The sequence below is a fragment of the Phyllostomus hastatus genome, unplaced genomic scaffold (assembly GCF_019186645.2).
Source record: "Phyllostomus hastatus isolate PE091 unplaced genomic scaffold, TTU_PhHast_1.1 phas_scaffold_182, whole genome shotgun sequence".
Lineage (NCBI taxonomy): Eukaryota > Metazoa > Chordata > Mammalia > Chiroptera > Phyllostomidae > Phyllostomus > Phyllostomus hastatus.
The window spans coordinates 9,447,077-9,470,817 of NW_025334013.1; the positions used below are offsets into that span (position 1 = coordinate 9,447,077).

General features: G+C 40.7%; 1 protein-coding gene across 2 annotated transcripts in view; it reads right to left on the reverse strand.

The window, feature by feature from the left end:
* Window positions 1-22,128, reverse strand: part of FBXO42 (F-box protein 42) — an 83,947-nt gene extending 61,819 nt beyond the window's left edge. For both annotated transcript variants that reach the window (XR_006787960.1, XM_045858957.1), the window contains exon 1: window positions 21,923-22,128. The gene's annotated coding sequence lies outside the window, so the exon portion shown is untranslated. The remainder of the gene's footprint in view (window positions 1-21,922) is intronic.
* Window positions 22,129-23,741: the final 1,613 nt, after the last annotated feature.

A 23,741-nucleotide genomic window follows, 5' to 3' on the forward strand; every position in this document is an offset into this window, starting at 1 on the left:
GAAGATAGGTACTAAGCTAGGTTTACAATGCAAGAAAATTGTTTCCACCAGAAGACAGCTGCATAACTTCATTCCTTGGGCAAATAAAACTTCCATGTATACCTATGCCAGGAAATTCATAATGGGAAAATTAAGCATAAAAATAGATGAAAACCAACAGATACTTCCAATGAAAAGACATCACCACGGTCCCTAAGACCTCCTTTCCAACTGTCATGTGATTTCCAAGCTGTGTTTATCCAAGCATTCTCTTACATTTGCACACCTAGAACTAGACTCTGAGATGACTTAATTAAATCAATATATCACAAAACTCTTGCTTACAAACTATTCTTCCCTTTTGCTGAACTGTCAGTACTTATTAATACACATTCAGCTTCTTTGCAAATAAAAAGTCAAAACAGAGATGATAAAAGAGTTGTGTGACAGCCTATCAACGTTAGAGAGGCAAGGTCTCAGTCAACCCCTATGTGAGGATTTTCTGAAACCCAGTTTTGATCATATTATTAAGCAAACTCTTAAGATCTATGCAGTTCCTTCAGGAACTTTCTGGAAATGACAAAAACATAAAATACTGATGAGTAACTCTCATTACCCTCTGTTCTGGACTGAATGTTTGTGCTCCCTTCAAATTCATATGTTGAAACCCTAACCTGCAATGCGATGGAATTTGGAAATGGAGCACTTGAAAGGTAACTGGGGTTAGGTGAAGTCATAAGGGGGAGGCCCTTATAATGGGATTAGTACTCGTACAAGAAAAGAGGCCAGGCTTACTCTCACTCTCTCTCTCCACCGAGGTCGCAGAGAGAGGGCAGCCACCCACAGGCCTAGAGAAGAGGCCTTAGAATGCAAACTATCTGCCAGCACACCTTGACCTTGGACATCCCCGTCTCCAAAAATGTCAGGAGTAAATTTTTTTGTTTAAGCCACCTAGCCTACAGTACCTTGCTATGGCAGCAAAGAGAATGGCACTAAGAGTACATAGGAAGTAAGCTACCACGGATTTATAGCATAACAAACATCTTAAAGAATTTAGAAAAAGTATGCAGTATCAGTTCCTGGTTATATATCTCATTATCTTTAATACTTAGCCACTTCTGATACAGATTTTTCCCTTAGAAAAGATCCATTGATTCAGGGATGCCTTTTATATGTGGAACTTTGTCTCCCTCCCCCCAAAGTAGTGATAACATGGCTGATTCTGGAATAATGAACACATATGTGGAGGGGAAAGCAAATGAAATTAAAATGCAATGGTTCCTTTGCCATCTTCAGTAAATTTAACCATATACTTCGAGAGCTTTGCTTACACTTAAAAATGACGTAGGTTAAATAATTTATAAGTTAAAAAAATTTAATTTCTCCAATATAGTAGGAAAGCAGAGTGCTATTATTATTAAGGAAGATCAAACATCTTTCCCTCCAAAAAAGAACATTTATGGCATAGATGAAAAGATTTAATGGATGAAACTTTGATATGTCACCTGGACAGAAGGTAAAGAAAGTTATACTTCTGGTCCCTAGAAAATATCTTATTTGGTTTAACTCTTCCTATAAACAATATAAATGCTTTGGTGAAATAAATAAAATTACCAGGCAATAGCTACCAAAGCATGCCAGAGATTTAAGAATGAGAAGATTAACGTCTCTTTCTAAGAGAGTTCCATGCAGTCATTTGCTCTACTTATTCCTGCAACACCCTAAGCACTTTTTCATCTCTGGCCTTTGCTCTTACTGGCTACCCCATCTTCCTAAAATATTCTCTTGCTTGCCAGAATGGCAAATTCCTATTTCTTTAAAATATTTACTTATTTTTAGAGAGGGGGGAAAAGAGGGAGAGAGAGGAACAACAACATCAACGGCTGCCTCTCACACGCACCCTGACGGGGGGCCAAACCTGCCATCCAGGCACATGCCCGGACTGGGAATCTAACCGGGAGGCGATGCCCAACCAACCGAGTCATCTCTTCTGTGAGATTCTCCCATGCTCTCCAGCCAGCTCGGTACTTCTCTGGCCTTCTACTGATTTTGTACAGTACCTTTATTATTTAAGAGTTGTATAAATATCTGTTGAGTTAGGTGGCTTACAAGACCTAAGCCAACATTAGAGAAATCACACATGCAATTTCTACTTTTCACCACTTCACAAGTCACAATTCTGTTCATTAATAAACTTGGCTAATTGAAAGCCGTATTTTACTTCGTATTGCCTTGGTTTCCAATAAAGTCTATACAAAGGCAACAGCACAAACGGCGAACAAGATGCCTTAAGATAGGGTACCCAAGAGCACGTGAAAACTGTCAATGCCAACTGCCCTTTCATGTGTGTTACACCATTCTCTACTTCTCAGGTGGGCAGTATGAAGGCTGAAAATCTTTAACATCCTAATTCAAGTGTAAGAGTCTACATTTAAAAGGATGTAACCATGAAAAGTAATTTCATCTCTGACCTTCCTTAAATTTGCTGTAATCTCAAGGAAACTGATTTTGCATACTTATCATTTGTCTGGTAAAAAAATAAATTACCAGAATTTTTTAAATATTTTATTTATTTATTTTTAGAGAAGGGGGAAGGGAGGGAGAGAGGGACAGAAACATCAATGCGTGGTTGCCTTTTGCACGCCCCTACTGGGGACCTGGCCTGAAACCCAGGCATGTGCCCTGACTGGGAATCGAACTGGCAACCCTTTGGTTCATAGGCCGGCACTCAACCTACTGAGCCACACCAGCCAGGGAATATTACCAGAAATTTGAAACTGCAGTATTTTGTACCATTTCTATAAAAATAAGTGAAGCCCTAGGCGGGTGGCTCAATTGGTTGAAGCATCTTCCTGTACACCAAAAGGCTGCAGGTTCAATCCCCAGTCAGGGCAAGTTTGATACCAGGTTGGAGCATGTACAGAAGGCCACCAATCCATGTTTCTCTCTCTCTCTCTCTCTCAAATCAGTAAAAACATCGATTTTAATCCTCAGGTGAGGATTTTAAAAACAAAACAAAACACATAAGGACCCAAGTTGAAGGCATTCCCACAAATAAGAGGAAACAATTTGAGCACCAAAACCACACACATACACAAAACTACTATGAATTCAAACACTGTAAGTTTATAATAAAATTAAAGAAAATTCATTAGTTAGCCCAGGCTGGGTAGTTCAGTTGGTTAGAGCGTCATCACAATACATCAAAGTTGCAGGTTTGATCCCTGGTCAGGGTACATACAAGAATAAAAGAATCAACCAATGCCCTGGCTGGTGTGGCTCAGTGACTGAGTGAGGACCTGTGAACAAAAGGGTTGCCAGTTCAATTCTCAGTCAGGGCACATGCCTGGGTTACAGGCCAGGTCCCCATTAGTGGGCATGTGAGAGGCAACCACACACTGATGTTTCTCTCCCTCTCTTTCTCCCCCCCTTCCCCTCTCTCTAAAAATACATGAAATCTTTAAAAAAAAAAAATGTGTCTCCTTCTCCCCCCTCCCTCCCTCTTTCACTCTCCCTCTCCTTTCCTTCCTCTCTCCCCTCCTAAAATCAATAAACTAAAAAAAATTATACTGGTTACCAGGAGGGACTGCTAAGAGACTACTTCATGATTACTCTACAACTTGATAAATAAAGGGGGAAGCATTAAGTACTTTTTCTGTCTTTCCTATACTAACCAACAGAGTAACCAAATAATTAAAGTGGGAAGTTCTTTGTGAGGAATCCATTGAGATGAAGAAGGAATGACAGAATATGAAAACTATAATTTTTGCAAATCCTAATAATTTATAATCAACAAAGGGTGTTAAAACCACTATATGAATGGCAAATGGAAAACATTCTGAAGGAGAGATCAGGCTAATATCATCTGAACCCAGAGGCCAATCTGAGCACAGCTAAAAAACAAGACCACCAGGAAGCACGCCTCCTGAGTGATACAATGAGAAGTACACAACACTGCCTATGAAGTGCTCTATGAAGTGCACTATGCTCTAAATTTTTAATTTAATCACTCTTCTAGATAAGCTAATTCCCAGAGGAAGCAATTAGTCAAATCCAGACTATGGAACATTCTGCAGTTCAAAAGACTAATTGCCTGGGCTCTGTGCCTGAAGGTAATTTGTGCATTTCAATGAAGTGAGGGGGAACTAAAAAATGCCCAACAACCTCTCTGAGTGGTGGAGACAAATTCCAGAAAGAAACGAAGCCACACCGAAAACGAACTCCAGAAATGCGCAGTGTCCTCGAGTCTTCCCCAGGTACTGGGCAATACACACTGAAACTCCACAAAGTCAGGCACAGAATGACAGAGAAATTCAAAGTTGAGATCAATCCCCACAGCTCACAAGCAGGAAGAAATCCAAACTCCACAAGTAAGAGTAGAAAGTGCGTTCTTGTCAATCTCCTGGGATTTTCGGTGGAGACCCCAGAGAATTTACCCCTTAGCACAGGGCTGAATTGTTCCTGAAATGAAGACTACACTAAATCTACCCTAGTAAGACTTAAAAAAACAGACCTCAAAAAGATGAAGAACTGGTCAGCAGGCAACTTAACTGTGTGCCAAAACAAAGCCAAAACACTCTTTAAAGAAGGACAACGAAAGCCAGAAGCTCATCCAATAACCAACCAAAAATTACTAGATGTGCCAAGAGACCAAAAAAAGGGGGGGGGGGGGAGCTCATACTAAGAGAAAAAGTCAATCAACAGGAACAAACCTCAGTCAAACAGGAAGAAATGACAGAACTAGAAGACAATGATTTTAAAACACCTGTAAGAAGTGGCGCTGGCCGCACAGCTCAGTTGATTAGAGTGTCATCCCCATACACCAAAGATGTGGGTTTGATCCCCAGTCAGAGCACATACAAGAATCAACCAATGAATGCATAAATAAGAGGAACAACAAAAACTGATGTTTCTCTCTCTAAGATCAATAAATAAAAATAATATAAAATAGTGATAAGAAGCACACCATTATTATGCTCAGGGATTTAAAGGTTAACTACTACAGAGAAATGGAAGACATTTAAAAGAAAATAAGGAACTTTTAGAGATTAAAAATACATGAAATGAAAATATCACTGTATCTAATTAACAACAGGTTAGAGCATACAGAAGAAAAGAATCAGTTGAAATTTAAGACATGCAACATAAACTATCCAGAATGAAACAGAGAGAAAAAGATTTTAAAAAATTAACAAAGACTCAGTAACAATGGAGACAATATCAGGTCTAACATACATTTAATCAGAGTCCTGGTGGAAAGAGGAGAGGAGCCAGATAAAGATTTTAAAAAATAATCATGAGAATTTTTCCAAATTTGATGAAAACTATAAACCCAGAGACCCAATAATCTGAATAAACCAAGCAGGATAAAACACAAAGACAAAAACATACCAAGGCACATTATAATCACATTGCTGAAAACCAATGACAGAGCATGACTGTCAGAAACTGAAAGCCAGAAGACAATGGAATGACATTTTAAAGTGCTGAAAGAAATAAAAATCAACTTGGAGCCCTGGCAGGTGTGGCTCAGTGCATTGAGCACTGGCTTGTGACCTGAAAGGTCGCTGGTTCAATTCCCAGTCAGGGCGCTTGCCTGGGCTGTGGGCCACATCCCCAGTGCGGGGTGCTTAAAAGGCAACCACACACTGATGTTTCCCTCTCTTTTTCCCTCCCTTCCTCTCTTTATAAATAAATAATTTTTTAAAATATAAATAAATAAGTAAAATCTTAAAGCAAAAAAAAGATGTGGGTAATAATAATGGTGTACCAATCTCATGGAGGTATTGTGAAGATGAAATGCTTTAATACATGTATACTCTTGGAGAAGTGTAAGGCATACAATTAATACTCAAATGGTTTTTGTACTTTCCTTTACATTTCCACTTGCAGAACTTATGGTTAAAGTAAAACATTTTAAACAAGCCAGTAGTGAAAGTAAATCTGTTTTTATCATATATACCAATTTTATGCCAGAACATGTGTTAACTAATCAGTTTCCTTTGAGGAAAGCTGTTGTATATTCTAAGCAAATTAGATGAACTAATGTTTTTAATCAGCACAAAACATGTAAACATACTCAGTTTTTTTCAAACTGGTAGCAAAATAGTATGCCCTGTATTATTACAAAGGGAGGCAACAATTATTCGAAGAAAAATTTGCACTTTACAGTCACTTATACCAAGAGTTCTAGGCCTAGCAAAGACATTTCCATTGAAAGTAGTGCCACATACTACAAGTCTGAAGGGAGATAAAGTCTCTTGCAAGACCTGTTTCACTTGATCTGGGTTTCCAACAAGCATAACCCTCGTTGTCTTTATACATATAAGGCATACACAAAGCAATAATATATATGTATGTATATGCTGTGTCTTTCTAATGTCAAGTAATCATCCCACAATTAATCCCACGATGTTATCTCTACAAGTTCCTGAAACTGTTTTTCATCATGTGAAAAATATATCATTTCTTGATTTCCAAATGATTTTAAAATTTCTAGTTGCATTTTAATACAGCTTATTACTGTCACTTCATGCAAATATGAAATAGTCCCATTTCTGCCTTCTGAGTAGAGCACTCTGTATATAAATAAGAACTATTTTCTTTAAATGTCCAAAAGCAATTTTCTAGTTATAGTCATTTACAAAGAATTATAGAAACTATATTTACCAATAAAGTAACTAAATGTAGGCATTTTATTTGTACTAATGCTCATCTGCTTATATTACACTAGAAGAGAAAAAAAAATTCTTCTCTCTTATTTTGCTCTGAAATGACTCATAGTATGGTTAAAGTAAAACACTTTGAACAATCCAATTAAAGAAATATTCCAAATCAAAAGCCTAATACAAAGGAAACTTTTAAAATCAGCTTAGCCTCAAGTTCTGTTTACATCCATTTTTATAAAATGCAATGGTACCTGAGGGAAGCCTAGAGTTACATTTCTAAGTATTTTAATTTTATAAAGAAAAGCCTACTTAACTGAAACAGCAGGTTAGCATAATTATCTTCATTATTACTTCCTATTTATAGTGTTGTGGCCAGAACAAGGAGTTATCTGTAAACTTAAAGAATTGAAGGAAAAAATTATTTTTCAGATTCCAGACAATACAACTGCATCAAATGTTTGCTGTCTACCAGAATCTGATTTAGAAAGAAATGTAACATGATACATATGTATTGGGGGTGGGGGGGAGACTCAAGATTTAGATGTTCCAGAAGAATTTTATTATTAACATTCACTTGCAGTAGGGATATCAAATTTATAATAATCAAGATGTAGTCAATTACATGCAAAGATAGAATCACCAAGACTTTTCTATTTATCCTACTTCTATTCTGAAGCGAATTTTCAAGTTTTTCCATCAGAATTGACACTGGCAGCTTTTTACATTGCTTAGCCCCCTCTGCTGGTTTAGTAGCAGTGGGTATTTAAAAATTAGTTGCAGTACAAATGAATATAATTCCATTAAATTAATGTGTATTTCATTAAATGTACATTTCATAAAATGCATACTTCCAGCTTAAAGCTAGCCACATTAACGTTAGACTTTAAAAATAAGGGAACTCATTAATAAAAAAGTTGTGTACGTTAGTAAAGATGTGCTTCACCAACTCATATTTTACATTCACAAAAATGGCTTCATAAAACAGAATCTAATTTGGACAATATGGCTCACTTTTTAAAAACTGACAGTCATATTAAGTAAACACCTACGTAACAATACTATCTAGTGTTATGAATACACGAATATACAGCATAGTAAAATATACAAACATGCCTGGGAATGGTAAACACCAAATCCATTTTGATTATTTTAGAGAGAAATAAAGGCAATTGAGATCAGAAGGGGAACACATAGGCCCTGGCTGGTGTGGCTCAGTGGGCTGAGTGACAGCCTAAGAACCAAAAGGTCGCCGGTTCGATTTCCAGTCAGGGCACATGCCTGGGTTGTGGGCCAGGTCCCCAGTAGGGCGTGCGCGAGAGGCAACTGCACACTGATGTTTCTCTGCTTCTCTTTCTCCCTCTCTTCCCCTAAAAATAAAATAAATAAGAACCTTAAAAAAAAGAGGGGGGAGCACATAGGATTTCAACTGCTATCTGCGTCTTATAATTCCCTTTTAAAAAATCCAAAGCAGCCCTGGCTGGCGTAGCTCAGTGGATTGAGCACGGGCTGTGAACCAAAGTGTCGCAGGTTCGATTCCTAGTCAGGGTACATGCCTGGATTGCAGGCCATGACCCCCAGCAACCGCACATTGATGTTTCTCTCTCTCTCCCTATCTCCCTCCCTTCCCTCTCTGAAAATAAATAAAACCTTTAAAAAAAAAAAATCCGAAGCAAATATGGCAAAAGAACAAACTTGATACAAGTAGTTGAAATGTTAAACAATTTTATTGCCCCAAAAATATTTTTTGTAAAATAAAATATAAAACATTATTTTTTATTTTTTCAATTACAATTGACATACATTATTACTTTTAGGTGTACCGTATTTCTTTTTTTAAAGAAACTACAAACATGAAGTATCATTCTTGAATCGCTCCTCTCGATACCTCAAAATTAAGTAAGTTAAACATTATAGTAAAATTAAATAATCAATCTTATATGTGGGAAAGATAAAAAAATCGCTGGGAAGGAAGTTTTTTAAATTAGCAGTACGAATTTTATTTATATTTTTAAAAGATTTTATTTAGTCAGTTTTAGCGAGGGGGAAGGGAAGGAGGAAGAGAGGAAGAGAAACACCAGTGTGCGCGAGATGCACCGATCGGCTGCCTCTCACACCCCCCCAGATGGGGACCTGGCCTGCAGCCCGGGCTGGGAATCGAACTGGAAACCTTTCGGTTCTCAGGTCAGCATTTCCACTTATATTTTTTCTGGTGGTGGTCAAAGCAAAGAAGTGCATGAGAAATAATATCTTGGGTACTCCCTATCTCCAGGACACCAAAAGGACAGAAGTGGACTATACACATGAATTAAATCTTGTTTTGCAAGCTTACTTGATCATAAAAAAAAAATCACCTAGTTGGTAAACTTCCTAGATATTGTTTCTGAAGATAGGGATGGGTCCAGGACTCTTCCATTTTTTTTAACAAGCACCACAGCAGACACAAGTTCAGAAAACCCTCAGTAGTACTTCTAAAACTTAAGCTTATGTTCTCATTTATAGTATTCCTATGCCTTACATATTTCATTGAATAATAGATTTAAAATATAGCCAATAAAACTTCCAGAAAAGTATAAAATATTATAGCAAAAAGTCTTTAATATTATGAAACAATTGAACCCTGATTTTATTAATGAGGAAACTGAGGTCAGAAAACTTAACTCACTTCCTTAAGGTCATGAAGCTAATTAGTGGCAAAATAGAACCTCTCTATCTTTGTCTTTCAGCCTACTGCTCCTTCTACCGTATGACACCCAAATCTATTTTTGAAAGATCAACAGTAAAGCATTATTTACTGATGTCCATCAAAAAGTGACCAGCCCTGGCTGGTGTGGCTCAGTTGGCGCATTCTCCCGTAACCAAATGGTCACAGGTTCTATTCCCGACCAGGACACTACACACCTAGGTTGCAGGTTCATTTCTGGGAGAGTACTAGCCCTGGTCCGTGCAATCCCAGGTCTGTGCAATCCCTGGTCCAGGCGTGTAAGGGAGGCAACCAATGATGTTTCTCTCTCTCCATTCCTCTCTCTAAAAAGCAATGAAAAAATGTCCTTGGTGTGGGGAGGATTTAAAAAAGAAAAAAGTGACTAGCTGAACACATCTAGCACATCCACAAAACAAACCTACAAAAATAAATGATTAAGGATTGCTTCTGTTCCAATATGGCATGATCTCCAAGATACATTATGTGAACAGAGAGGTGGTGAACACTGTAAATAACATGGCAACCTTTCATATAAAAAAGGAGAAAAGTAGGCCTGGCTAGTGTGGCTCAGTGGACTGAAAGAAAACCTGTGACCGCCTGTGAAGCAGGTTCGACTCCTGGTCAGGGCACATGCCTGGGTTGCAGGCAAGGACCCCAGTATGGGGGAGTGTGGGAGGCAACTGATTGATGATGTTTCTCTCACACGTTTCTCTTCCTCACTCCCTTCCCCTCTCTCTAAAAATAAACAAAATTTGTTTATTTTGTTCAAAAGGAGAAAAATATATGTAGATATTTGCTTATTTTTGCAAAAAGAAACACTGAAAGGATAAACCAGAAACATAAAAACTAGGAGGAGGAGGATGGCTCAAGCACCAGCCATGTGGTTCTTGGCGATCCCTCCTCATGGCCCCAGCTCTGAAAGTGGAGACAGTGCTTAAGGTGGTGATCCCGCCTTCATATCCTTTAAAAGTTCAGGGAATAACATCTATCCTTTTTGTTCCAACTTTTGAGACAACAGTTTCATCCTACAGTTATTAATCTCTAAGCTACCCTATCCTACTCTTTCCTGCTCTCAGTCTTACAACACACATGTAACCAATTCCCCACATTAAATCTTCTCTATTTGAAATATCTAGTGTGTTTTCCATTTTTTGACTGGATCCTGGCAGACAGAACACCCTGAGCATAAAATGAATCATAGCCCTGGCTGGTGTGCCTCAGTGGGTTGAGCACTGGCCTATAAACCAAAAGGTCGCTGGTTCAATTCCCAGTCAGGGCCAGGTCCCTAATAGGGGGCTAGTGAGAGGCAACCTATCGATTTTTCTCTCCCTCTCTTTCTTCTTCCCTTCCCCCCTCTCTAAAACTAAATCATTTTTAAAAATCACACAGAAATCTTAAATTTGCTTCAGTAATTTTGTTAGTAGTAATACAGGTAACTATATTTTTTAAACTTCTTATATATACTGTAAGATAAAGCAAATAGATGTGAACAGTACTAAAAATCAAGATTTTCAGTTTAAGAAAGGAGAAACATATAAAATCTAAAGCAAAAACCAGTAATATGTTAAAATTAAACTGGAAATATCCGTGTAAAGTTTTGTGGGGTTTTTATTTAATTATTATTATTATTTCTTTTAGAGAGAGGGAAAGGGAAGGAGACAGGGCGGAAAAAACATCAGTGTGTGGTTGGCTCTCACGTGCCCCCTACTGGGAACCTGGCCTGCAACCCAGGAATGTGCCCAGACTGGGAATTGAACCAGCCACCCTTTGGTTCACAGGCCGGCGCTCAGTCCACTGAGCCACACCTGCCAGGGCTCAAGTTCTGATTTCTAAAAAAAAAAAACATGTTTTCTAGCTCTGCCCGTTCAAAGGACCTATAAATAATGAAGACCTAGCAGCAATGAGCTTGGTTTCTAATGGGTTCCCTACAAAAAAAAGCAATCAGGTCTTCCTAGAAAAATGACTGATTTCAGGTCAAGGATGGGGGGATTACAAGGTTATCATGAGATAATCTTGTTGTGACAGAAAACAACCCAAACACCAATGGGGGCATGTCAAAAGGACATATCACCAGCTTGAAGATACTGGCCAAAGGTCAGTGTCAAAAAATACTAATGGCTGGAACTATGTGAAATGAATGAATGAATGAATGAATGAATGAATAAAATTCATGTGCCTATAGGGATACAGAAAATAGCAAAGAAACTTATTTGCCACCACTGCAGAGATCAATTCTTTACTAAGAAAACTGACAATGAAAAGAAGAATTAGCCCTGACCAGTGTGGCTCAGTTGGTTGGGCGTCATTCCACAAAGAGAAAAGTCACAGGTTGGACCCATGATAAGGGAAGGGCACATGCCTAGGTTGCAGGTTTGGTCCCCAGTCGGGGGAGAAGCAACAGTCGAAGTTTCTCTCCCTTGCTTTCTCCCTCCCTTCCCCCTCTCTAAAAATAAAATCTTAAGAAAAAAACAAAGAAAAGCAGAATTAGACTGTTAATAGCTCATTCTCAACTGATAATATCTTGCCAGCTAATAAACGTGGAAAGATTAACACCATCACCATTCTTTTGCAACTTCCAATGAAACAACTGTTTCAGGAAAGGATCATTAATGGATGCAAAAACAACGGGTGAAATATGGTTGAGAAATAAGAGTAATCACATTGTGTCACACTGCCACCCCACAAACTATTTGATCACTGTAAAGGGAAACCTTTAAAGTGGAGAGATCTAGGACTTCCACGTCAACCAAATCATCAAATTAATGGAAAAAGGTGACATCAAATGATATGAGTCCACAGTGTCACAAAGGATTGCAAATCTGAATACAATCAAGCCTGTAGTCTTGTCTTACTTAAAAGGGGATAAAGGAAGGAGTTAAATAAGCACTGAGACAAATCATGAATGTCAAATAGTCTACCAGAGAACCAGATTGGTCTCTTCAAAAAGTCAATGCCATTGAGGGAAAGAAAAAAAGGGGGAGGAGACCTGTTAGATTAAGAAGCAAAATCTAAATAACAACCAAATGCACTTTGGAAATCTGAATGAATCCTGGTTCCTACTTTTCAGTCCTCTGCACTTGCTAGTCCTTCTGTCCCCGAAAGAGCATTACACAACCTGCCTTGTGTCGCTCGCCCTGAACATCGCCTTTGCACTGAGGCCTTCTCTGAACCAGTAACCTCAATCACAGTCATGTGCTGCAAAATGACCTTTCTGTCAAGGACAGACCGCATGTACGACTCAACAGTACACCAGAGAGTCTCGGTGTCCAGTAGGCTATACCACGCCCAGCTCTGTGTGAGCATACTCTACAAGGTTCACACAACAAAATCACCTAAAGAAGCGCTTCTCAGAACGTACTCCCATTGTTAAACTGTGCATGACTGCAATTAGTCTCCCCTTCTGGCCCCACGTCATTATCACACCCTGTTTCATTTTCTTTGTAGTACTTACTATCTGAAATGTTGTTCATTCATTAACTGCCTTCTCTAATCTCAAACTAAGACCCAGGAAATCAGAGACCTTGCCTGTTTTTGTCCACTGTATCCCTAACACCTTAACCCATGCATGACTAGCACACAGTGACAGCATTCAATAAATGTTTGTTGAATGAATGGCCCAGTGAAACAAAAAGGCAAGAAAAATTCAACAGTTGGGATCAGGTAATATTTCAGAAAACTCATGAGGAACATCAACCTGTAAGAATCAAAAGCACAGTAAGTCCTCACTTAATGTCCTCGATAGGTCCTGTGACCTTAAGCAAAACATAACAAAACCAATCTTACCATAAGGATAAACAAAAGCTCTTACGGCATCTCATACAACAATACAAGGAAATGACATTGGACAAAATGTCGAGGATCTCCTATACATGCTGAATGAATGTTTCAGTGCCTAGTATAGAAGCACTAAATGTGCCTATAAGGCACTAAAATATTACATATGAACTATACTGCATAATGTATCATTTTTAAGTTATTTGGCAGGAATTAATTAGCACAATACTTTTCTTCTAGGATATAAACTTTAACCTAATTATACAAAGGCAACAGTGGTTAAATGATAGAGTATACAGGAATACTCTACAGAACTAGATAGAGTGGTTACATGAAAAAATTGCCTCCTACCTAGGAAGATAAACACTCCGGTTGTGCAAGTGAGCATGATACATATGAGAGGCAGTGAGACTATCCTGGCTGGAACAGACTTAATGATGAGTATCATGGAAAATAGGGCTGGAAATGTACAATGAGAGCCATATGGAAACCTTCCAAGATAAGCAGGGGAGATAGGCAATAATCAGTTCCCGTAAGTTCTTAATCAGTGGAGAAACCATTCAGATAACAGTCCTTTAAGACTGGTCTGTCATAAACTGTCACCTCAATCTGAAATAACTAACTACTGTTAACTGAGTGTTACCATATGTTAGGCCTTTAGTTAAGTATTTTACACATATGTCATGAGATAAGAATCGTAATTCCCATTCTGAAGATGGAGACTGAGATCACACATAACTAGCAAATGGCAGAGCACAGGGAAAAAAAGACCAGCTAAGAAGTATAACACTAATTTCATCTGCCTTCAGCTCATAAGCCTGGTCTAGAGTCATGGCAGCAAATATAGTAAGGAACAGGGAAACATGGGGGATACTGAGGAAGACAATACAGAACTACATGGCAGGATACAGAGATGAAAAAGTATAAAAACTGATTCCCGGTTTTGTGGTCTATCAGACCAGAATAAAATTATTCTAGCTACAGAAATGGGAATATTAAGAAGTAGACTTTGTTGATGTAGGTTTTTAACCTTAAGGGAAGAGAGATGAAATAATGGACTCAGCTGTGAATACTCGTGCAGCCAAATTAGAAGATATGCTCTACTAACATCCCTGGAAAACCAAGGAGCATAAAAGATCACATTAGACGGATTTAAGGAACATCAGAGCCGTGATGTCAAAGGAAGCCACAGGCAAGCCCAACTCTCCAATCAAGGGCAGAGAGAGGAGCACGGGGAGAAAAGGTAACAGGTACTCCTGACGCGGGACAGGCGTGCTACGGGGACTGCACCATAGAGAAGCTAGGACATAAGTCCCCCTTGTCCCAGTTTTAATGTTCCATAAAACAATATAATAATATTTAAGATTTGAATGTTTACTATGGGGTAAGCAATGTGCTAAGAAGTTCACATGAACTCCCACATTTAATTTTTCTGCAATATAGACACCATTATCCTTATTTTATAGATTAAAAAACTGAAACTTAGCCCTAGCTGGTGGGGCTTGGGGGACTGAGTGCCAGCCTGCGAACCCGAAGGTTGCAGGTTCAATTCCCAGTCAGGGCATATGGCTGGGTTGCAGGCTGGGTCCCCGGCTGGGTCCCCAGCTGGGGACGTGCAAAAGGCAACCTCTTGCAAGTCAACATTCCTTTCCCTCTCATCCTCCCTCCCTTCCCCCTCTCTAAAAATAAATACATAAAATCTTTAAAAAAATAAAAACCTGAACCTTAGAGAAGCTAAGGACCATAACCAAGGAAAGTAGCTAAACTAGGGTACAAGCCTAAGTCTACTTAGGGCCAAAGCCTACCTTAATTACTACATTAAAATAAATGGTCATTGAGCCAGCTCACAGAGAATATGTACATTTTTAAGTTATACTTACTAAAAATTGTGGTAAAATATACACAAAATTTGCCATTTTAATCACTGTTTGCATATGCAGTTCAGTGGCATTAAGCACATTCACGCAGTTGTGTAGCCATCACTAACAACCAACTCCAGAACTCGGTCATCGTCCTGAACTGAAACGCCAGACCCATTAAACACGGACTCCAGTCCCTCCCAGCCCCTGGCGCGTAGCACTCCACTCTCTCTTTCTGGGAACCGGACTACTCCACACACGTCACCAAGTGTAGTCCTACAATATTTGCTCTTTTGTGTCTGGCTTATTTCACCTAGCGTAATGTCTTCCAAGATTTCATTACTATTCAGTTGCTTTTAAATTAAGTAAGATGTGAAATTCTAACCCACCAGTCGTCATGCAGCTCCATGGAAAATTGTGTTCCCAAATTCCATTATGATTTATGAAACACACATACTTTTGGAAAAAAACTGCATTTACTAAGAAAAAGGGGAGAGATAAGGAAGACAGACAAATCAAAATTTGAAGAACCCATTTAAAATTTTATTGATTTGAGAGCTAAAAAAACACATTGAAATAAAAAAAAAAATAAATTTTAAAAAACCCATTGATTTGTTGTTCCACTTATTTTGTGCACTTATTGGTTGATTCTTACACGTGCCCTTGCCGGGGATCAAACCTGCATCCCTGGAGTAGCAGGACAATTTAATCTAACCAGCTGAGCAGGCCAGCAAGAGCAGGAATATAAAACTTTAGATTCATTCATAACGAAGAAAGCAGCTTGCTTGATCTTGAGTAGACCAAAGAGTCTATTTACAAAGATTTTATTAAACAGCTCAAAGCAAAACTAAGAAGGCAGCCCTGCAAACACAATACTGCTCAATCCCAAGACAAGACAATGTTGCTTTCTGGCAACAGACAGCAAGACTACTAGAAAAAGAAAGAAAAAAAAAAAGCTTGAAGAAGAAATACTGAAATAAAAGGACAAATTCCATTTTCCTTTGACTTCCATCTGACAACATTTAGTAAAAGTACACTGATGAATTAATAATTAACATCAATCTCTCTTCAATGAGCCAAGAGGTTCATTCTGGAAAAAAATTCCTTGTTCTCCAAATCACAATGCAAATTAAACATTTAAAATGAAAAAAATAAAGGAAACACAAATTTGGAGGAGTATGTGTTGGGAACCGCCCTGCTTGGTTTCAGAAGCTGTAACCCCCCAGGGCTAAGGCTGAGTGAGAGACCTTGAGACCATGGGCCACTAAGGAGACAAAGCTTATCTCCCTGGCAAGGGCACTGCCTCTACCCCTTTACTTCACCCTGCTTGGCCCCGAGCCTGATCTGTTAGCCAATGACGGGTAAGATTCCTCAAGGGGTCTACGGCCATACCACCCTGAACGTGCCCAATCTCGTCTGATCTCAGAAGCTAAGCAGGGTCGGGCCTGGTTAGTACTTGGATGGGAGATTCCTCAAGAGAGGGACGACCTAAGACAGGCATGGTCACATAAAGGCCCCCAGGGAAGGACTTGGGGGCTATAGAAAAAGGGGGTGATGGACACTCACCCCTCAGCTTTGACATAGCCTGAGTCCTCATTCCGTCTGCAAGAAGTCTCCTAATCTCTTGGCTGCCTTACTTCCCCTGCCTGACTTAAGCCTGAAACAATGACAGAGGGTGGTGCAGCCCTGTGCTGGAAAGGGCAGGTTCCCTGGGGCGATCAGGCCTAAGAAAGAATATAAAAAATCCTGTGAAAACTGCTTTGCTAAGAATGCTCTCAAGTTTCTGATAAGGGTCTGAGCAGGAAATGACTGTGTTTCCCAAAGTTTTATAGCCCTTTAGCTAACTAAACTAACCCTGACTCAGAATAAGCCCTCGTAGTTCTTTGTATATTATCTATTGATGACAATGACTGATGAGCTTTACCTGTATTACTGTGTAAATTGAACCCAATAAAAGCCCACTGAGGAAAAGGCTCCTGGCCCTTCTCCTTTGAGAGATCAGCCACCTTTCCTCCCCAAGCAGATCATGTCTTGGGAGATTTATTCTCATCCGTGGCAAGCAGGGGTGGGGTGGGAGCTCTGTGGGCGGAGCCCCCCACAAGTATGTGTGCCATATTAGTGGGTTCCTTAAGGTAGTTGAAATAAAAAGTATCCTAAATATTAAATATTCTAAGGGAATATTATTAGCTAAAACTAAAACTAAAACTGGTTTGCCTTTATAGAATTAAATGAACTACCTCAAATCTATTATGTTACCAAAAAACAGAAAGTAAGTTACTGTCCAGAATAATAATTTTTTTTTTTTTTTTTTTTAGCCCTGGCTGGTATGGCTCAGTAGATTCAGTGCCAGCCTGCAAATCAAAGAGTCACCAGTTCAATTCCCAGTCAGGGCACCTGTCTGGGTTGCAGGACAGGGGTGGGGGCACACATGATAGGCAACCATCCATTGATGTGTCTCTCCCTCTTTTTTCCTCCCTTCCTCTCTCCCTAAAAGTAAATATTTTAAAAATTATTTTTATTTTTACTTATTGATTTGAGAAAAAGACAGACACATCTATTTGTTTCACTTAGTTATGCATTTATTGGTTGATTCTTGTATGTGCCCTGACCAGGTATCAAATCCACAACGCTGGTGTATTGGGACAACACTCTAACCAACTGAGCACCTGGCCAGGGCCAGAGTAATAAACATTTTCAATTAACTATTGCTTTGTATAATATCTACACATTTATTGGACTTACGTAAATAAACAGGCATCAAAGCACCACAAGACTCTTCCACCTTTGAAGCAAAATACAGACCAGCAACACTGGAAAAATAAATAAATAAAAACTTGGGAGGAAACTTTATAAATTAAAAGATAGAAATTTAAAACAGGAACACCAGAATTCAAGGGAAATGTGTTTTCCAATAGATGCATGAGTAAGGAAAGGCAAAATTATACTATAGTTAAAATTTTAAAAGACATTGAGAAAAACATCATTAAAAACAATTTTAAAAATAGGATGTTTCATGAGCATATACTGGGCAATTTTTCTGTAGATCACATCCTTCTACACGTTAACAACATATACTATAGAAAATGAACACATCATCTTCACTTTTCTGTCAACCACAACCTTGAAGCATTCATTTTCAGGTAAGACACAGATTGTACATGTTCAACCAATATTGCATCCTTAAAGATTCCATTCAATCCAAAAACTCTTATAACTTTAGCAACATAGGCAACAACATGAAAATTAGTTATAAAACTACTACTGAGCTCAGATGAGGAACTTGGGCCATAATAAGTTCATTATCAGCAATACTAAATGATCTCAATTCACATAAACAGATTCTATAAAGTAGTTTACTATAGTTTTGGCTTAACCGTCAGTTTTACCAAAAAAGGAAAAAGACTTTCTCATTTTATTTATTATTGGGAAAAAAGAGACAGTACTAATCACCACTTACGGTCAACATTCTGAGTGGCATCTAAACATTTATTAACAAAACGTGGTCAAGTTAAAATCACACAGTGCTGCCTTGACTGGTGTGGCTCAGTGGATTGGGCATCGTCCCACAAACCAAAGGGTTGCTGGTTCCCTTGCTGGTCAGGGCATATGCCTGGGCTGCAGGTTCAGTTCCCAGTTGGGGGCATGAGAGAGGCAACCAATCAATGTTTCTCTCCCTCTTTCTCCCTCCACTCCCCTTTAAAAATAAATAAGTAATCTGACTGGTGTAGTTCAATGGATTGAGCGCAGGCTGCGAACCAAAGTATCGCAGGTTCAATTCCCAGTCAGGGACCATGCCTGGGTTGCAGGCCATGGCCCCCAGCAACTGCACATTGATGTTTGTTTCTTTCCCTCTCTCTCTCTCTCCCTCCCTCCCTCCCTCCCTTCTCTCTCTAAAAGTAAATAAATACATCTTTAAAAAATAAATAAATAAATAAATAAGTATAATCTTTTTAAAAAACATAAGACAAAACAAAAACAAAAGCATCATCACTCTAAGTTAGCACCACTCAGTAACCTGAGATATTTTAATTGCAGCTGAATGTTTGTGTTAGTTGCCAGTGCCTATGACTCATTCTCAAAAAGGTTCTCCCAAGACTCTTGCCGATTTTTGAGAATGCAGGAACCATAACTGGGGCATACTGTGTGGGAAGTGTCTTGACAGTGAATGAATAAAAGGAGAAAATAACTCATGACAGAATTTTTAAGAAGTTTTTATAAAAAGCAACTCACTCACAAAAGGCAGATTTTTCTGCAGGATAGGAAAGGTTGAAGAAGCTATCCTGGCACTGAGAACCCCTGGTTGGTTGGATTCAGGCCCTTCTTACACTACAACATATAGTACTTAACTGGTTTCCTTGTCTGACTCCCCACCCAGACTGTAGGCAACTTGAGACCAAAAGCTGTCTTGTCCTAGAATCATTAGTACCTACTTTCCAAAGTGCCCAACACAAAGAGGGCTCTAGATAGATGTTTTCATAACAGTGATTTATTGAAGATCAATCTTACATTTACCCTTTATTTTACAAAGTAGTTTTACAAATATTACCTCCTTTGATGCACAAGAGGATCTTATGAAGAGGGAAGGGCATTAAAATGGCTTTCAGTTTTATAAAGAGTTGTTAGCCCTGAATGGTGTGGCTCAGTGGGTGGGGCATTGTTTTGCAAACCCAGAGGGTAGCCTGGTTTGAGGCACATGCCTGGGTTGCAGGTCTGGTCCCTGGTTTGGGGTGTGTGAGAGGCGATGGATTGCTGTCTCCCTCACACATCGATGTTTCTCTCCCTCTCCTTCCTCCCTCCCCACTCTCCAAAAATAAATTAAATTTTTTGAAAAAGAATTGTTAATTCACAGACCTAAACAAACCTGATATCACAAAGATAATCACATACTTGTTCATCATTGTGATAACATCTCCTTGGGCCCTCAATATTCTTGTAAAACCCAGAGGTTTTGCTCGTCTCTTCTGTGCCTGCTCTTCATAATAGGTAGGACTCACACAGCTCTGAATGTTACAGAATGATTTTTAACTACATAAGGCAGTGTTAAATAAAGTTTCTCTTCTAGAAATCAGACATTGAGAAGCATCCTAAGCTGTTTTTCCTGACCCTGTTCTTTTTGTAAAGACCCTGAGAAGGTAAGGAACTGCAAAAGGCAAAATGCTGGAGAGTGAATGATGTCATGGGCACCATGAAGTCGCATCAATACCTGATGATGATTTAGCACAACAACGCCACACATTATGCCAAGAAGCATGATGTTGAACCACCAGGATGTTTCACTGCATTAATTTTGTGACTCTTTATTATTAGCAAATTGAAAGACACAGTGGCTCTCCAATTTTCCACAACGGAGAAGTTGTTGGTTCAAGTTTATACCCTTAGCAAAGGCACTAAAAAAAAAAAAAAAAAAAACCCTACAAATCTCTATGGAGATGGTTTTAAGAAAAGGTAAAATGGTAAAAATATAAGCTGATATTAAACACTTGTCATGTTAGCAATTAAAAGATTTTTGAAATACACAAAACATCCGTGGGTCAATGTAGAGTAAATAACCCATTTATACTGGGCTTGTGAAAAGCAAACAATTACAGGGTATAGAATGACAACATATAAATGAAAGGACGTCCAATCAAATGACACACATGAATATGCGCAAAGTTAGGATTCAACACAGAGCATCCCTCTTCACTGTAAAAGCTACAGAGTGAATTTTCAATGTTCAAATGTAATGATGGCATTTCCTCCCAATTTTCCCTGTACCCGTCAAGCCCACATGACGTCATCATTCTTAAGCACTGCAAAACAAATTTAACTTTACAAAAGGTATTTGAAGTGTCCAATCCAAAGCCATCACCTCCTCAATTCCCCACAGCACAACTCCAACTGAAGCCAGCAATTCCTAAGGGGGAAAAAAAAAAACAAAAAAAAAAACGCGGGACTTCAAACCGACTTTCCTAGTTACAGAAACTGAATCAGCCCCTAAATCAGCATCTGAACAAAAAAGTTATTCTCAAAACAGAACGAGCATCGTACAACAACGTCCCTGCCCGCAAGTGAGAGCTGGTCGTGTGTCTGAACCTTCATCCACAGCAATCAGAATCCTAGCATTCAGAGGTCCAAAAGCTTGGCAATTAAGAAACGAAGCTTTTACTTTCCTAATAAAATTCGGGCGACTGTACAGACCCAAAGCAGCTGGCTCTTTCGAATCTTAACAACTCAAAGGTTCCAAACGAACGAGGACTTCATTAGCACCGAAGTTACTCTGCAAAGACTATCAAGATCTTTTTTTTTTTCTCTTCGTTTACAAATTCATTCCCACCCTCTCACCGTTGCGTTTACACAAACAATTCTCACCAGAAGGCTTGTACAGGCTCAACGTGGATTGCTGTCTCAACCAAAGAGATCCATGGTTCCCACTTCCCTGGCGGAACACTCAAAAAGCTAAGGGGTAGGAAAGGCTGCTTGTGTTTTATTTTTTAGGTCAATTCCAAAATCTTCCCTTTGCAGCTGCAGCTTCAGAGAGGCTGGCCCCTCGCCGCAGCCCCAATTTTGCAGGGCACCGGCCTCCGGCTTCTCTCTCAAGACGCTAAACATTCGCGGGCGGGGAAAGATTACCTGACATCCCTACAGCCATCCTTGCCCACGTCACACACCCATTCTCGGCCCGCTGGGGGGATAAGAACCGCCCTGCTTGAGGAGAGGGGCTGGGTTCACTCCCATCCCAATGGCTGGCTGGAGAGGGTCTCTCCTCCTCCTCCTCGCTTAACCTAGGGAGGCCGAGAATTACGACGGCAAGGTCTCCAGACCAGCCGGCACCGACCACCGCGCGGGGGTGCAGGGCCTGCGTGGAACCCGGAGCGCCCACTGCCCGCTGCGGGCCCGGCGCATAAAGGGCAGGAGGCTCCAGCTGCCCGCCGCGGCCCTGGGATGGGGAGAGACCTCACCTGGCCCAGCCCGCGCCACGCTCTCGGGTTAGCCCCGCTGACGACAGCGGTGAGGGAGCCGGGACAGGGCCAGTGCAGAGGCGTTCCGCCTCAGGCAGCGCTTGCCGCACTCGGGGCTCCTCACAGCTGGCCGGACTGTAAACCGCCAGGAGCCGCCATCTTCCTCGACTCAAATGCCGCCGCCGGGGCAGCTCTGGCCTGGAGAAGATAGCACGGAACACGCATGCGCCGGGGCCCGGCGTGGAGGAAACGCGTGCGCGCCTGCGCGCGCACACGTCAGCTCAGCGGCCCGCGCTGGCGGCCTGGGGGCGTTGCCCTTTTGGGAAAGGGCGTGGTCCCAGGCTGAGGTTCACCCCGAGGAACCCGCCCCCTGGAGTGAAGGAAAGTCGTGCTTCCGCGTCCTTCTTCCTTTGGTGGTTAGAGCCTACCCCAGGTCTGCACCCACCCCCATTCTCAGTGCCTGGGGCAACTGGCTTGAGACCATGATGGAAGTTCGGCCAGGAATAAACTCTTTTGTACCTCTGGGGTCCCAAAGAGCGCAGGGGTGGACTGTGGGAATTGGAAATGGATGCTCTTGGATGTTTACTGAAGGAGGGAAGCCCCCATTAACTATAACAACTACTCTGTGACTTGTTACTAGCTCCATTTTTCAGATGGGGAAACAGACACAGAGAAGTATCAGACATTTTCCCAAGGCCACACACCTTAGGGGAGAGGAGGCAGGGTAGAATTTGAACTCTGGCTTATCTGGTTCTCAAGCTCCTGTACTTTCTACTGTCACTGTCCCCAGGCCAGACAGCAGAGTCCAGCAAAATCCACCTTCCAAAGAAGCAATCTGGTGTGTAGATGAGAATCTTGAACCCAGCGGGACAGCATGTGGTCTAAAAAAAAGGCAATGCCAGAGATACAGAAACTAAGGGCTTCAGTCCTCATTGCTTGCACAGAAAACCAAAGGAAGCTTGAGGTGCCAGTCCACCACTCTGGGGTAAAATGGATTCTGGGATATCTCTTGGGATACCCAGCTGGATCAGAACCCAAGTCCCCTCTCAAATTGGGAGGGCACCATTAAGCAGACTTGAGTCACCCTCACTCTAGAAATCACTAGATCTGTGTTCCTGAAACAGGAATAATGAAGAAACTTCTGGAAATACACTCATGGAATCCCAGTATGAGGAACACTGATTTACTTCCGGCCAAGATGGAGGCATAGGTAGATACACTGTGCCTCCTCCCACAACCAAAAGAAGGACGACAAAAAATTTAAAAACAAAAAACCATCAGAACAGACAGAAAATTGAACTCTATGGAAGTCTGACAACCAAGGAGTTAAAGAAGAATCATTCATCCAGACCAGCAGGACTGGTGGAGACAGGCAACTGGACGGAGACAGGCAACCGGACGCCGCAAGGTGGCGGCTGGTGAGTGGGGCGGTCCCACATTCGCTTGCAGATAAACTGGAAAGAACAACCGGGGAGCGAGACAAACCACCCAACCCAGGCCTCCAGCGCAGGGAAATAAAGCTTCAACCCTCTGATTGAAAACACCTGTGGGGATTACAGTGGCAGCAGGAAAAACTCCCAGCCTCACAGGAGAGTTCTTTGGAGAGACCCACAGGGTCCTAGAACATACACAAACCCACCCACCCAGGAATCAGCACCAGAAGGGACCAATTTCCTTGTGGGTAGCAGAGGAAATGACTGAAAACTGGCAGAGAGCGGACCAAGTGCCATTGTTCCCTCTCAGACCCTTGCCCCACATACAGCATCACAACACAGCAACATGGGTTGCCCCGCCCTTGTGAACACCTAAGGCTCCACCC